This window comes from Theropithecus gelada, chromosome 11 (genome assembly GCF_003255815.1).
Source record: "Theropithecus gelada isolate Dixy chromosome 11, Tgel_1.0, whole genome shotgun sequence".
Classification (NCBI taxonomy): Eukaryota; Metazoa; Chordata; class Mammalia; order Primates; family Cercopithecidae; genus Theropithecus; species Theropithecus gelada.
Genome location: NC_037679.1, coordinates 26,360,145 through 26,376,506, shown reverse-complemented (window position 1 = coordinate 26,376,506; position 16,362 = coordinate 26,360,145). Strand labels below are relative to the sequence as shown.

General features: G+C 40.8%; 1 pseudogene across 1 annotated transcript; it reads left to right on the top strand.

Moving 5' to 3' along the window:
* The first annotated feature begins 14,143 nt into the window (after nucleotides 1-14,143).
* On the top strand, nucleotides 14,144-15,940 carry LOC112635437 (annotated as a pseudogene). Its single transcript, XR_003121909.1, has one exon. The product of XR_003121909.1 is annotated as a protein SET pseudogene (transcript).
* Nucleotides 15,941-16,362: the final 422 nt, after the last annotated feature.

The following is a 16,362-nucleotide window of genomic DNA, read 5'->3' as shown; positions in this document are numbered from 1 at the left end:
GGCCCCACTCACTGATGCTCTCTGGGAAAAAGTGTTTTGGAGGAATCAGAAGTGCCAACACCAATAGTGCCACCAGGAATGCTGATGCCAGACGCCCCAGGTGGTTTGCCTGTCAAGAATGGCCTCCCAGACAGCTTCTTCTCCTAGAAATGTAAATACACACAGCTGGTTCTCTTTCACACTTGAGATAAGCCAAGAGGTCTGAGTCCAAATTCTTACCTCCCTGTGGGTGGAGACCACCTCACCCGGCCAGAACAGTCCCAGGCCTCTCCAATACCGCTCCCCCTTGGCTGCTGTTCTCAAAGTGTTGCCCCTGGCTGCTTTTACCACTCCCGACTTAATGTAAGGTCAAATCTTGCATTCATTCTTACTCATTTTATCAGCGAGTCTTTTTTCCTCAGATACCTCCATTCTCCTTTCCTTGTTACATAACCAGTACTTTAGAGAAACACGGAGTAGCTGGGTTGAACATCTTGCCTGCAGGGAGCTACTGAAGCTCTAGGAGCGATGAAGCCTTCTTGTTTTTGTTACTTTCAAAGTTGCCTCACCTTTCCCCCTTTTCAGTTTTCCAACGCCTCTTCCACTAGTTTCCATTATAAATGCCCTCTACTGCCTGGCATGGGTTCTGTTTTCCAGACTGGATGCTGACCATTGCAAATAAGCCTCAGCAATGGTTGAGTTCTCCAGGTTTTTTGCTGATGTTGAAGAATAGATGATGATGGGGTTCAGGACACACCACACCAAAATGTGACTGCGGGAGACCAGAATATGCCACCCTAAAATGTACCCTTTTGGCATATTGATTATTTTGAGCCGGTTATTTTGAGAAACTGCAAACACAGAATGTCTGAAAAGTTACCCTTTTATAAGAGAAATTTACATCAAGAAAGGAAACTTCCACTTGTAATGGTGGTTCCCTCTCTGCACCAGAAAGAAAAAGACAACTAAATCTCTAGAGACTCAATCAATGGTGAAGGCATAACAAATCTTACCTTTGTTTAACGTGCTTTTCATGGCCGTCTCCTCTTAATTTGGCCTTTCCTCCCAACCTCCTATAATTTGCCTCCACTCTTGTCCCCCAGCCCCAAATCCCTATTCTTTTCTGTAGTTCCAGGTGACACATAAACCTTAATCAGCTGACCGCTTCTTTAGGTATCATACTTTTGTGGGACTCTCATGCACATGTACATAATTAAAATTGTTTTATTCTGTTAATCCTACGTCAATTTAATTTCTACACCAAGAACCTAGAAAGGTAGAAGGAGGCAATTTTTCCTCCCCTACAACGGTTTTGCCTGGCCCTCTACAATGTGTTCATGTCCCTTGTGTGTCTTCTTGCTACTGTGATCTGTTTCTATCCACAGAACACCAAACATCAGTGAGGGGAGGAGGGTCTCACACTAACCAATTCTCTAACTCTCAGGACACCAACTGGGTGTCCTACAATTCAATTCTGACACTATGTACCTGGAGCTAGCATCAAATTCCATAGGTTGAGGGCCCAGCCCCACAACAAGGCTACCCTCATTTCAGATGCCAATCCGAAATTCAGACCTCCCATGCTTCTGACCAACTGGCTATAAATCAGGGGTTTCCATTCTGACAAATGGTCATTTTTAGGTGCTCAAAGTTAAAACAGAACCAGGCAGCATGGCTGGGTGAGGGAGCAGTCAGGTACTCTGTGTTCTCAGAAAGATATTGTAAAAGTACCATAGGACCTCCCTTTCTACAGTCAAGCCAAACCAGCTCCTGTTTTTGGTACCAAGATAAACTGTGGCCCAAAACACCCCTACTGGCTGTTTGAAAGAAACATCTGACAGAGACTTCAAGTGTGGGGCTTGGAAGCCAATCAATCAAATATCAGCTGTGTCAACCAATCAGGACTCAACTGTATTGACCAATCGGAACTTAGCTGGGCCAACCAATCAGAACTAATTGCGTTTCAATCCTTCATTTGTATAAACAGACCTGGTTGGGAAGCTGGGCCGGAATTTTGCTATAAAACTCAAACTCCCTCTTTGCTCTCTGGAAGGTAGCTTCCTTTTACTCCAAAGGCTGCTTCTACCAGTTTGCAAACTATTTACGGGAAAAAAAGTCTCTTTCCTCCAAATTCCTTTTCCAGAGAACTTTTTTTACAGCTCCTAGCAAACTCAAGGAACTCAGGAAAACTCTGCTTACATTCACAGGCTTATTCTAAAGGATACAACTCAAGAACAGCCACATGGAAGAACTATATTGGACAAGGTATGTGGGAAGGAGTGTGGAACTTCCATGCTGTCTCTGGGTGCACCACCCTTCCAGCACCTCACTGTGTTCACCAACCTAAAAGTTCTCCAGACACTGTCATTTAGGGCTTTTATGAAAATTTCATTATGTGGGCATGGTTGATTAAATCATTGACCATTGGTGCTTGACTTAATCTCCAGCCCCTCTCCCGTCTTCAAAAGTTAGGGGGTGGGGCTGAAAGTTCCAGCCTCTCATTATGCCTTGGTCTTTTTTTTTTTTTTTTTTTTTTTTATTATACTTTAAGTTCTAGGGTACATGTGCACAACGTGCAGGTTTGTTACATATGTATACTTGTGCCATGTTGGTGTGCTGTACCCATCAACTCGTCAGCACCCATCAACTCGTCATTTACATCAGGTATAACTCCCAAAGCCATCCCTTCCTCTTCCCCCCTCCCTATAATAGGCCCTGGTGTGTGATCAGGAAACAACAGGTGCTGGAGAGGATGTGGAGAAATAGGAACACTTTTACACTGTTGGTGGGATTGCAAACTGGTTCAACCATTGTGAAAAACAGTATGGCGATTCCTCAAGGATCTAGAACTAGAAATATCATATGACCCAGCCATCCCATTACTGGGTATATACCCAAAGGATTATAAATCATGCTGCTATAAAGACACATGCACACGTATGTTTATTGCGGCACTATTCACAATAGCAAAGACTTGGAATCAACCCAAATGTCCATCAGTGACAGACTGGATTAAGAAAATGTGGCACATATACACCATGGAATACTATGCAGCTATAAAAAAGGATGAGTTCGTGTCCTTTGTAGGGACATGGATGCAGCTGGAAACCATCATTCTCAGCAAACTATCGCAAGAACAGAAAACCAAACACCGCATGTTCTCACTCATAGGCGGGAATTGAACAATGAGATCACTTGGACTCTGGAAGGGGAACATCATATGCCTTGGTCTTTATGGTGAGCAGCCCCCAGCTTTCTAGGGGCCCCAGCCACGAAACATCTCGTTACCATAAAAAAGACAGTCATCACTGTGGGGGTTGCAAGGGTCTTAGAAGCTCTGTGTCGGGGACCTGCGACTAAGACCAAATATTATAACAAAAGATGTTTCTATTATTACCCCTATAATTTCAAGGAATTACCAGGATTTTAGGAGCTCTGTGCCAGGAACTGGGGGTGAAAACCAAATATATATTCTATATCACAATATCTCACTGGCCTTCAGGGACACTGAGCTGACATCCACTATTATAGTCTGTGATTCCAGTCATTTGCTTCCATTTAACAGGTCCTCAAATTCATTTATTTCTTCTGATCCCCAACCCCTGATAGTACTCCAACCTCTAAGTGTCTCCAAACCTTCTCACTGGAACACACAGGGACTCTGTGATATCCTGCAGATTGTTGTTGCCCAGAGCCTCAGGCTCATCTCTCATTCCTGTTTTCTCTGTTTCTCTCTCTCTCTCTCTCTCTCTCTCGCTCTCTCTCTCTGAACCCCACTCTATCCCATTGCCCTTTCACCTTTTGGGATATGGTGCCATTTTAAACACAGAAGCTTGCATTCTTCCCCAGGCTCTTGTAGAGGAAAGAAGAAGAAAACCTTTTTTCTCTACCCACCGTAGGTTTTCTGGCTGGGGCCCCATAAATTAATCTTGCAAAAGATTAAAAAGAGAAAAATAAACATAAGTTTAACACATGCATGTACACATGGGAGCACCCAGTGATAAATAATCCCAAGGGATGGTTAGAACTTGGGCTTGTATAACATCTTAGGTTAAACAAAGGAAAGAAAGTTTGAGCTTCTGGATGGTCAAGTTATGGGAAGGTAACCAGGAAAAGTATAGTAACGAAGGGTTTTTTAGTAAGGTTTGTTATAAAGATTTCAGTATGTGCCTTCTCCATTGATAAGAGTTGTTAAGAATCCTACTCTTTCTGCTGTGACAGAGGGAGACACCTTTTACAAATGGAAATTTCCTTTATAAATGTAACTTTTCCTTTACAAAAAGAAAACTTGTGCCTTGTTTTTAGAGTTCTCCCTACATCTGCTGGTTCTCAATGGCTTTAGTTAAAAATAACCCATATGCCAAAGAGGCATATATTGGGGTTGTGCATTTGGGTACCCTCTAATATGTTTATGGAAGTGGGCCACTACTATCAATTTCATTACATTCCCTCATGCTTATACACATGTTTCTAGACCTCACCTCTTACCATGGTTCAACCCTAAGAGACTAGGAGAAAGCAAGGACACTGACACCTCTTTCTTACGCTCCCTCCCTTCTGTCTGTCCTTTTCTCCTTCATATTAGAAGAATCTTCTTTTATTTCTTTCTCTTGTTTGTCAGGGCCTTGCCTCCGATTGTTTCCTTCTCCTCAAATCGTTATTTATACTCAGCACTTTTCTGGGACTCACACTGACAGAAAGGCTGCAAGAAAACATTTCAAGTTGGAGGAAAAGGAAATGAAAAATACATTCATTTAATATTTTAATATACTCCCCTCACTCCATGATCCCTCTACTACATCTCTTTCAAATGCCCCTCAAAGGACATTTATTCTATGTAGGTCTCTTCTCTTTCTAAGAAAGTGAGAGCTAGATCTCTGATCTTCATTTATCCTCTAGGCCTGTGCTATTGGACACAGTATGGTAGCCACCAGCCACATGTGAACATTGAGCCCTGGAAACGTGGTTTGTCCATTAAGATAGGCTGTAAATGCATTAGAATACATACCAGATTTTGAAGACTTAGCATTAAAAAGAATGTGGTATATTGCATTAATAATTTTTATATTCATTGCATGTTGAAATGATAGATATTTTAGGATAAATAAAATATATTGTTAAATTAATTTCAGTGGTCTCTTCTTACATTTTAACATAGTATTAAAAAACTTTAAATTGGCCAGGAGCAGTGGCTTATGCCTGTAATCTCAACACTTCAGAGGCCAGTACTGGAGGATCGCTTGAGGCCAGGAGATCAAGACAAGACTGGGCAACATAGTAAAATCCCATTGCTATAAAAAATTTTTTTTGAAAAATAGCAAGGCATGGTGGTACACACCTGTAGTCTCAGCTCCTCAGGAGGCTGAGGTGGGAGGACTGTTTGAGCCCAGGAATTTGAGGTTTCAGTAAGCCATGATCATGCCATTGCACTCCTGGGTAACAAAATGAGACCCCATACTCTGGGAAAAAAAACCTTTAAATTACACATGTGTATGCATCATATTTCTATTAGCCAGCTATCAGCTTCATGAGACCTAGGACAGCTGCTGGTTATTAAGTATTGTACACATGGCTGGTAGCTAGTGCATTGGCCCCATACGAATTGTTTACTGATGTTATTGGTTTTGGCCCTGACCATCATGAGTGGTTAAATATTTTTTATCACCTGATTCTATTGCCATTAGCTACCACGGTGCCCACATAATAGCAATGGATGGCTGCATGGATGAAAACACAAATGATACTTTTTCAGTATCTAAAATTTCCATGCAACTCTGACATGACAGATGATTGCACAAATCTGTCACACTATCCAAATTTTCATTCTCTGCCCTATGAACCAAAAGCCTAAACTAGAGTGATCGTCACATTAATGTCAAAGCACAAGAAATAGAAAAAGCCTCCTGCCCCATCTCTTGTGTGGGAGACTGAATTTCCACTGTCAAATGTGGAATTAGATGAGTAACAGGATATACAAGCACAATCCATGTGAGTTTTTCTGTCTCCATTCCCAGCTTAAGCCACCGTGACAAGGCCAGCTTCACACAGGGCTGAGCAACAGCTGTTTATACTGAATGATTGTAGAGCCCCAAGAGACACTTCTACCACTAAAATGTCTTTCTTTCTTTTCTTCCCTGGAGAGCTATTCCCTGTTGACTGCAGGGGGTTGAACTGCATAACCACAAAAATTCATGTGTTAAAGTCCTAATCTCCAATACTTCAGAATGCGAACTTGTTTGGTAATAGGATTGTTGCAGATCTAATTTGATGAGGTCTTGATGAGGTCTTCCTGCAGTAGGGTGGGCCTCTAGTCCAACAGGACTGGAGTCCTTATAAAAAGGGGAAATTTGAAGTAAGACGGGCACCCAAGGAGAAGACAATGTGAAGATGAAAGCAGAGGTTGGGGTGATGTAGCAAAAGTCAAGGAACACCAGAGACTGCCTCAGACGCTAGGAGGGAGGCATAGAACAGATTCTTTCTCACAGACTTCAGAAGGAACTAACCCTGCCAACATCTTGATCTCAGATGTCTAGTCTTCAGAGCTGTGAGGCAGTAAATTTCTGATGTTAAAGTCACCCAGCTTGTGGCACTTTGTTACAGCAGCCCTAGAAAATTAATTAACACACTTTCTTGATCTCCTAGTTCTTCCTCATACCACCTCCTTTGTGGTACTTACCAATTTGTAAATATTTTTCCCTGTGTGTCTGTCTGTATAATGTCTATGTCCCCATTTTTCTCCAAGCTCAATGCGACACCAGTGTCTGTTTTGTCCACCACTGTCCACCCAACATTTAGAAATGAAGAGTTCCTTCATAAGCACTTTTTGATGAATAACTGGGCTGTCCGGTCATTGGAACCAGAAACGCAACTGTTACAGGACCACAGGCAGCACTCCACAGAAAGAAAAGCCAGAATGCCGGAGGGCGCAGGCTGACAGGCTGTCTCAGCAGCCCTCTTTCAACAAGGTAAAAGGTGAAGGTGGCCGGGCGCGGTGGCTCACGCCTGTAATCCCAGCACTTTGGGAGGCCAAGGGGGGTGGATCACGAGGTCAGGAGATCAAGACCATCCTGGCTAACACGGTGAAACCCCGTCTCTACTGAAAATACAAAAAATTAGCCGGGTGTGGTGGCGGGCGCCTGTAGTCCCAGCTACTCGGGAGGCTGAGGCAGGAGAATGGCCTGAACCCGGGAGGCAGAGCTTGCAGTGAGCCAAGATCGTGCCACTGCACTCCAGCCTGGGCGACAGAGCGAGAGTCTGTCTCAAAAAAAAAAAAAAAAAAAAAAAAAAAAAAAGGTGAAGGTTAGCACGGACCTCTTTGGCACAGGCTAGGCTATTGGGTTATCTAACTGGATCACACAGAGATCAGGAGCCTGAAGTAAGTTCTAGAAATAGAACCCCATTCCCCTGGAGATGGCAGACCTAAAGGAAGCATCATAGCATGCATGTATTGTTGAAGAGGCAGGAGGAGTGTTCCTCTAGAATGGCAGCAACAAGCAAGCACAGGGAACCAAGCCCTCAGCAGTGGAAGGAAACCAGTTGAAGGGAGACAAGCAGAAATGATCACAGTAGCTACCACTTATTGAGTCTCAAGTGAGTGCCATGCTGAATTCTTTACTTATAAATCCCTATAACAGACTCACCAATAAGTACTGTTATTCCCATTTTACATGAGAAAACTGAAGTTGAGAGAGGTTAAGCGATTTGCCCATGGGCACACTGTTAATGAATCATAAGCTAGAATTTAAAGCCAGAGATCTGCTGTTTTGATACTTTCCCAGCTTTGCAGCCTTGCATAGAGCTGGCCTTGATGACTTTCTTTCATGCTGTGATTACGAAAATCTGAAAAACCTACATGTTTTAGGAAGCATCACTTACCGATGATTGCTTTCCTGTCTATCTCCACCTATTAGAAAGCAAACATCTTGAGACAGCAAATGCATACCCAAATTTAGTAGGATTTTGAGCCAGTTAATAGTAGGAGCTCAAAAATATTTGTATTAGGAATGAATTAACTAAGCACTTATTGACCACCTAGATGTACTTTCAAAGAAATTAATGTGAAAAAAACTTCATATTAGAAAAAGAACCCTTACAAAACTACTGCCCTAGAAAGAAGCATTTATCGTTTCCACTTTTCAATTGCGAAGTACTGCAATATAGTTAAAGTTTCCATGAATAAAAAATTATTCCATGCCACCCTATAGAAAGTTCCCACCCTTAGTTTTACAAACTTCCCTTCTCTATGTATTCAATTTTCTTCTTCTAGCTGCTTATGCTGAACTCTCCATTGGATTCTCTTTTGCACACCTATCCCAGTTTTGCTTGCTAAACCAGGAACTTTTTGTTTTAAGAAAATATTCAGGGGCCCAGGGGAGGGATAGCATTAAGAGAAATACCTGATGTAAATGATAAGTTGATGGGTGCAAAACACCAACGTGGCACATGTAAACCTATGTAACAAACTTGCATGTTGTGCACACGTACCCCAGAACTTAAAGTATAATTAAAAAAAAAAAAAAGAAAATAGTAAAGGTAATCAAACAGCAGATATTTTCAAATTAGATCACTCTAAAAGAGAGCTAATCTTACTAGGATTAGGCAGCTGTTGATGATAAACCTCAGAATAACTTTCTCTCTCTCCTAATAAGGAAATCAGAAATCAACTGGCAGGTACACAAGCAGGATACCAAATTCCCGTTTCCCAGCCAAGCTCCTGTGAAATTGTTCCTTGGCAAATGTCCTTTTTTTTTTTTTTTAAACTTTGCCTTATCATAAGAGGAGGAAAAGCTGCCAAATGCCAACTTGAAGAATAGTGTACAAAATGCTAAACAGAAAGAGTTGAGGAATATCAGGGGCTATTTTAAAAATTAGTCTCTAATAGAGCCTGTAGTATCCTCATACGTCTAGAAAACAGCATGGCAGCCATGTTGGTTTACAGCAAAAGCAATAATTCTAGGTTCAAAAACCCAACCTACAACAGCACTAGTAAATCTCAGCATCTGTCAACTGGAAGCCAACCTATTTAACGTTTCCTGCACTCAACAGCACGAACTCAGAAAATGAGAAGCTAAGTGGAAAAACAAGTGATCAATGGAGTTGAAAGTACTTCTGCTCTCTCTTCAGATATGACTTGAAAGTCACATGTTACAATGAAAGAGCTCACCCAAGGCTGAAATCTTGAATAGTAACTCACGCTGGTCATAAGCTCCACAATGGAAGATTTGGAGGGGCAAAACGCATGCGTTTTATGCTTTGATATTTATGATGTTCTATCGCCACCTCCTGGAAGAAAAGACCAAGAACGCAAAAAAAAAAAAAAAAAAAAAAAAAAAAAAGGGTGCTTAGTATTAAGGCTTCCAGTGAAGATAAATTTCTTCAATTCTCAAGAAAGGTAAAGACATTCTGCAGCTACTGACAATTCCATTTCAGATGAATTAGCATAATGTTGGGCAAACAGCAAAGCTAAAAGGCAAATGTTCAGGACTCTAGCATCAGTTATTTGCCAGCAAAAGATAACATCAAACATATGAGTAATGAGCCTTTAGAGTTGCCAATCCCCAGGGAAGATTCGAGTTCTCATTAGTAAAGAGATATGAGATCCCATTTTGCAAGAGTCAATAGCACTGCAGGAACACAGAGAGATACTAGATGAATAATTTCCACACTTGGCTCTGAAAATAATCATCCTTATCTTTGCATTTTAAGCCCCAGAATTTGGCAAAAGAGTTCTAAGGATTTTAAAACATTAATAACAAGACTAAGAATGTTCCCAGATGAACTCTTATTTCTCAGACTATCTTGTTGGAGTTATTTACACGTATGGCACAAACAAAGCCAAATGAATTGGAATATTTGACTTTCTCTCCACAAGATCTTATCAGTCTTTGTTTCTCAAGGTTTGGTTTGCATAAGGACAAAGGAATACAGTCGAATACTTAAAAGTATTATTTTAAAACACACTTTTATCTTGATAATTATGTCTTTTCCATCAATATCTTTATTCACCATGTGAAAAAAAAATAGTCATATAACTTCAGAGTAGAAAGCATTTCAGTCCAACCACTTCACAGTCTCAAATCACAAGCTGTTCACCCAGGAGGAAAAGCTGCTGAAGTCAATTCCCACTAAACATCACCAGGGGCAGTTTAAACCTTCTGTTCTGTCTAGACGTTTTGCCCTCTTCTGCCCAAACATCCTGACTTTTAAGGAGTTTTACAGCTTAGTCAACTCACCAACATCCTGAAGTAGGCTGAGATTGCAGATTTCTTTTATGAACACCAATTATGCTTATTTATAAAACACAGAACATGGAACAGAGAATTTAAGATTTTAGAGCTGCAAGTCGCCTTCCTTTTATAATCCACAAAAGTGATTTGCTGCTGATACCTGATGGCCTGTTTTGGAAAACAGAAGGTTTGAACACAGCATTGAAATGTGTCAGACTTTCTTTTTTGAATTGTTTCAGCGTCTTTTGAGGGCATATTCTGTAAAACACTATGAGAAACATCTGAAAGACACAGTTCTTATCCCCCAAAAGCCAGCTCTGTTGTCTGACTTCGGTTTCCTAAGCTACCCACAAACTGACAGGCAAGGTATGGTGGTCAAAGAGTCAAGTCAATGTCTACACAGAAGCTTCCCTCTTTCCCTCAGCTCTGCCTCTTTCCAGTGCTGCTCATATGATATGATACTTAGTCAAGTTTACTTTTTAAGTCAGCCACTTTGTGGGAACACTTTTCTGAGTGATGGCCAGGAGAAGAGCTAAACTTTGTTACTGCCAAACCTCTTCTTGAGGCAGGAACTCTGCCTACACAAAGCAAAAACAATATTTCAGCGTCCCACCCTCCCTTTGAACCCACATTTGGAGACATAATTTCAGTTTTCATAACTATCCGGAAAACTGAAATACTTCACTGTCCCACAACGAAACTCTTGGGCTCTTTTCAAGTCTGCCATCTCCTCCCCTTCATTCCACTTCCTCCCTCACTGTGGAACCTTACTTGCTTGGACATTCCTGTAGTTTTAGACACCTTCCTGTTGATCTTTGAGCTATTTACCAGCTGAACATTTGTACTGTTGGTGTTAAATGATATATTCATATAACTAAGACACTTGACCAAGATAGACTGATACTATCAATTGAGCAACTGTTTCCTACAATCTGTCATCACAATGAGATAGCCATGTTCTAACCTATCAGTAAGGCTATACAAAAGTAAACAGAGTTTTCGGTATAAAATTCATTGTCAGTCAGGCGCGGTGGCTCACGCTTATAATCCCAGCACTTTGGGAGGCCAAGACAGGCGGATCACGAGGTCAGGAGTTCGAGACCAGCCTGGCCAAAACAGTGAAACCCCGTCTCTTCTAAAAATACAAAAATGAGCTGGGCATGGTGGCAGGTGCCTGTAATTCCAACTACTTGGGAAACTGAGGCAGAAGAATCACTTGAACCTGGGAGGTGGAGGTTACAATGAACCCAGATCACACCACTGCACTCCACAGAGCTAGACTCCATCTTAAAAAAAAAAAAAAAAAAAGATTGTCACTGAGAGGTCATCTTTTATGAAATTCAAAAGTTTCAGAAATATATCTAAACTGCCACCAATCATTTCCCTGTAGCGTTCACCAGCCTCTGATGAGTTGATTTTAGGCAAATTTCTCACCTTCCACATTCCCAACACAAACTCAACTTCCAGCATACAGAGCTACTTGAAGGTTTCCCTAAATACGCTAGGCACCCTCAGTCACTATGCTACATATATGCTCTCGCTTTTTTGCCCAATGCCTGACTTTTGATAGTCTGAGGAATGCCTACTTGTCTTCAAACTTCAGCTCAGGAGCTGCCTTCGCTTGTCTCATCCAAGCAGTCTGCAGCCCCTCGCTTTTATGTTCCTACAAGACCCTGTTTATACCTCCATCACAGTGCCCATCATATGCTGGTAAAATGGTTTGTTTTCCCCTCTCACCTGCCATAGGTTCATTCTGAAAAAAGATTAAGAGTTTGACTCTGCAACCCCAGCACCTCAGGCTGTATCTAACACATGGTAGGCACACTGCAAATGTTTGCCAGATGGATGACCATTCCTGATAGCCAAGACATTAAGAAAGGGGCTGTTTTCCAGTGGCTCATAGCACTATGGACAGCTAAGATGACTGCCTCAGCAGTTCAGAAGGGGAATAAGACATACTCTCACTTACTTTCCTCCCTCCCCTTGTAACATGTATCTGGCATTCTAGACAGCCCCATTTCCCCATCAGCCAAAGCTTTGAACCTATTAAGAATAAATCTTTAATTGAAGTATATTGGTCTGTTCTCACACTGCTGTACCTGAGACTGGGTAATTTATGAAGAAAAGAGGTTTAATTAACTCACAGTTCCACAGGCTATACAAGAAGCATAAGGCTGGAAGGCCTCAGGAAACTTACAATCATGGCAGATGACTAAGGGAAAGCAAGCACGTCTTACCATGATGAATCAGGAGAGAAAAAGAAGAAGGAAGTGCCACATGCTTTTAAACGATCAGCTCTCATGAGAACTCACTCACTATCATGAGAACAGCAAGGGGAAACCTGCCCTCAAGTCAACCTAAGTGGTGACAACTCTTGTAAACAAGTTTTCTAAATTTTGGTCACATTTTATTAACAAGTATTGAATTTTTAAATCAAGGCATTCAACAAGTGGAAGAACAAAAACTTCAGCTTGCAAAGCTTTTTAGAGAATTAAGGTTGTTGAAAACAAAACTTGCAGAAGAGCAAATGAAATTTGTCTATGCAAAAACAAGGATGTGAACAAATGTTAACAATACAAATTTAAACAGGATACAGGATTTAATTTTGAAATTCTGTAATTGCACTTTGGAATATTTCAACCTGAAGAGTCTTTTGATGGAGCTCCTATATTTATTCAGATAAATTGACATTCTGTTCCAGAAGAGAATGGAATAGAGTTGAGAAGTCTATACTTTCACAAAACCTAAATTTGGTGAAATGTTCCAAACAATCATAAAGACAACCTTTTTCTTCCTTTTTTTGTCTTTTTTAATTAAACACATATTTATTAACAGCATGCCTGATTCTGTGGAAAGCCAACTGGAACTCTGGTCATTCTGACTCTCGGAGCATCATGTTCCAAGGTTGGCTGCTGCAACTCTCTCTTGAGTTCTACCTGTGTGTACATCTTGGTGATATCATTGTACCTGCCTTTAGGGGGCTGGTAGTTAGAGACCCATAATGTGTAATCTGGACCTTCCCTCTCAATGGGGAACATGCTGCAGTCCCACTTGATGGCCTCAGTGGGGAACTCAGGGGACTCGAGTGGTAGCTCCTGCAGAGCTTCCTGCTGGGCTCCCAGCACAGCCCTGATGGTGTCCCTGTCCATAGTGTGCTCTCACTGCTTGTACAGGGACCACTCATCAGAAGCAGAGCTCTCCACTCACTCTCCTCCAAGCAGAGCTCCATCTGAGGTCACTGGCTTGCTTTATCCAAGAACTTCACAAGGCTAATAAAATCTGCAACAAGAATGAGCTCTTGGCTAGCCTTTTCCAGTTTTCATATCTTATTTTTTCAAGCAGCCCTTTCCTGCTTGATCTTTTTTAGGATTCACCTTCTGCTCTCACAGGAATGAGTTCCTAGGAGGACAACACTGAAGCTCACTGGTGGGTGCCTCAAACCTGCTCTAGAAGCCACTGAGTAGGCACAGAGTGCATGCCAGCTCACAGCCTAGCATTAGCTAGGACTAGTTGGCAGCCTGGCTCTGAGAAACCTTGATCTACAAGATTTGTCTTATAGAAGTGCATGTCAAAGAAAGTTATTCTGGATTGAAACAAAAATATCTAGGCTAAAATGTTTAACCATTTTAATATATTTTAAAAGAGAATTGGGAATATCTTCTACTTAGCTGCATTTGTTGTGAGCTTACTGATTACCTCACCACTCACAGAGATAATATATTCTCGTTAAAAACAGAATTTTCATCCAGAAGTTAATATATCAAAAATTTTCCATTTATATGTCATAAAATTATGTTTTGAAGATTAGAGGCAATTTTATTAAAATTTTAGAACCATACTGGGGACAAAAGCATTATTTACTCAAAGAATAAAGAAAGAAAACAAGGGGAGGAGGAAGAGAAACAATGACATAGGCTTAAAGACAGACCCAACTCAGTGTTCAGCCTGCTTCCGGACGGGTGAGGAGACTCGTGGTCTGGTTCTAGGACTTCCCTAACAGCATGGCCCCTAAACGCCAGTCTCCACTCCTGCCTCAAAAGAAGAAACCAAGACCACCGCCTGCTCTGGGACCGGAGGAGACATCAGCCTCTGCAGGCTTGCCGAAGAAGGGAGAAAAAGAACAGCAAGAAGCAATTGAACACATTGATGAAGTACAAAATGAAATAGACAGACTTAATGAACAAGCCAGTGAGGAGATTTTGAAAGTAGAACAGAAATATAACAAACTCCACCAACCATTTTTTCAGAAGAGGTCAGAATTGATCGCCAAAATCCCAAATTTTTGGGTAACAACATTTGTCAACCATCCACAAGTGTCTGCACTGCTTGGGGAGGAAGACGAAGAGGCACTGCATTATTTGACCAGAGTTGAAGTGACAGAATTTGAAGATATTAAATCAGGTTACAGAATAGATTTTTATTTTGATGAAAAACCTTACTTTGAAAATAAAGTTCTCTCCAAAGAATTTCATCTGAATGAGAGTGGTGATCCATCTTCAAAGTCCACCGAAATCAAATGGAAATCTGGAAAGGATTTGACGAAACGTTCAAGTCAAACGCAGAATAAAGCCAGCAGGAAGAGGCAGCATGAGGAGCCAGAGAGCTTCTTTACCTGGTTTACTGACCATTCTGATGCAGGTGCTGATGAGTTAGGAGAGGTCATCAAAGATGATATTTGGCCAAACCCATTACAGTACTACTTTGTTCCTGATATGGATGATGAAGAAGGAGAAGGAGAAGAAGATGATGATGATGATGATGAAGAGGAGGAAGGATTAGAAGATATTGATGAAGAAGGGGATGAGGATGAAGGTGAAGAAGATGAAGATGATGATGAAGGGGAGGAAGGAGAGGAAGATGAAGGAGAAGATGACTAATAGAACACTGATGGTTTCCAACCTTCCTTTTTTTAAATTTTCTCCAGTCCCTGGGAGCAAGTTGCAGTCTTTTTTTTTTTTTTTTTTTTCCTCTTGTGCTCAGTCACCCTGTTCTTGAGGTCTCTTTTCTCTACTCCATGGTTCTCAACTTATTTGGGGGGAAATACCTTGAGCAGAATACAATGGGAAAAGAGTCTCTACCCCTTTCTGTTCGAAGTTCATTTTTATCCCTTCCTGTCTCAACAAAAACTGTATGGAATCAACACCACCGAGCTCTGTGGGAAAAAAGAAAACCCTGCTCCCTTCGCTCTGCTGGAAGCTGGAGGGTGCTAGGCCCCTGTGTAGTAGTGCATAGAATTCTAGCTTTTTTCCTCCTTTCTCTGTATATTGGGCTCAGAGAGTACACTGTGTCTCTATGTGAATATGGACAGTTAGCATTTACCAACATGTATCTGTCTACTTTCTCTTGTTTAAAAAAAGAAAAAAAAACTTAAAAAAATGGGGTTATAGAAGGTCAGCAAAGGGTGGGTTTGAGATGTTTGGGTGGGTTAAGTGGGCATTTTGACAACATGGCTTCTCCTTTGGCATGTTTAATTGTGATATTTGACAGACATCCTTGCAGTTTAAGATGACACTTTTAAAAATAAATTCTCTCCTAATGATGACTTGAGCCCTGCCACTCAAGGGGAGAATCAGCAGAACCTGTAGGATCTTATTTGGAATTGACATTCTCTATTGTAATTTTGTTCCTGTTTATTTTTAAATTTTCTTTTTGTTTCACTGGAAAGGAAAGATGATGCTCAGTTTTAAACGTTAAAAGTGTACAAGTTGCTTTGTTACAATAAAACTAAATGTGTAAAAAAAAAAAAAAAAAAAAGACAGACCCAACTAAGAAACTAAGTAAAATACAGTAATATGTTTGAAGAGTAATTATTACACTTGTCTTTTTTGAAATATTCAATCAATATATCAGCTTTAATATTTTTTTATTTTTTGTTTTTATTTTTGCTCTTTGTTTTTTATATCTGCGTTAATATTTTTAGAGAGACCTTTTAAAACATAGTTTTAATGAAACCATTTTATATGCCTAACAATAACATAAAACCAGTTTGTTGAACAATAAGTAAATATTTCAAAACTCATACAATTTTAATTTTTTAACCACTCATTTTCAAAAATGTACCAGTTTCATTAATAAGTTAGATCCTCATCTAAGCTCAAACTAAGTGCAACCAGTATGGCAACTTAAGGGTTGAATGGAAGTTGTTCAGGCCACACTG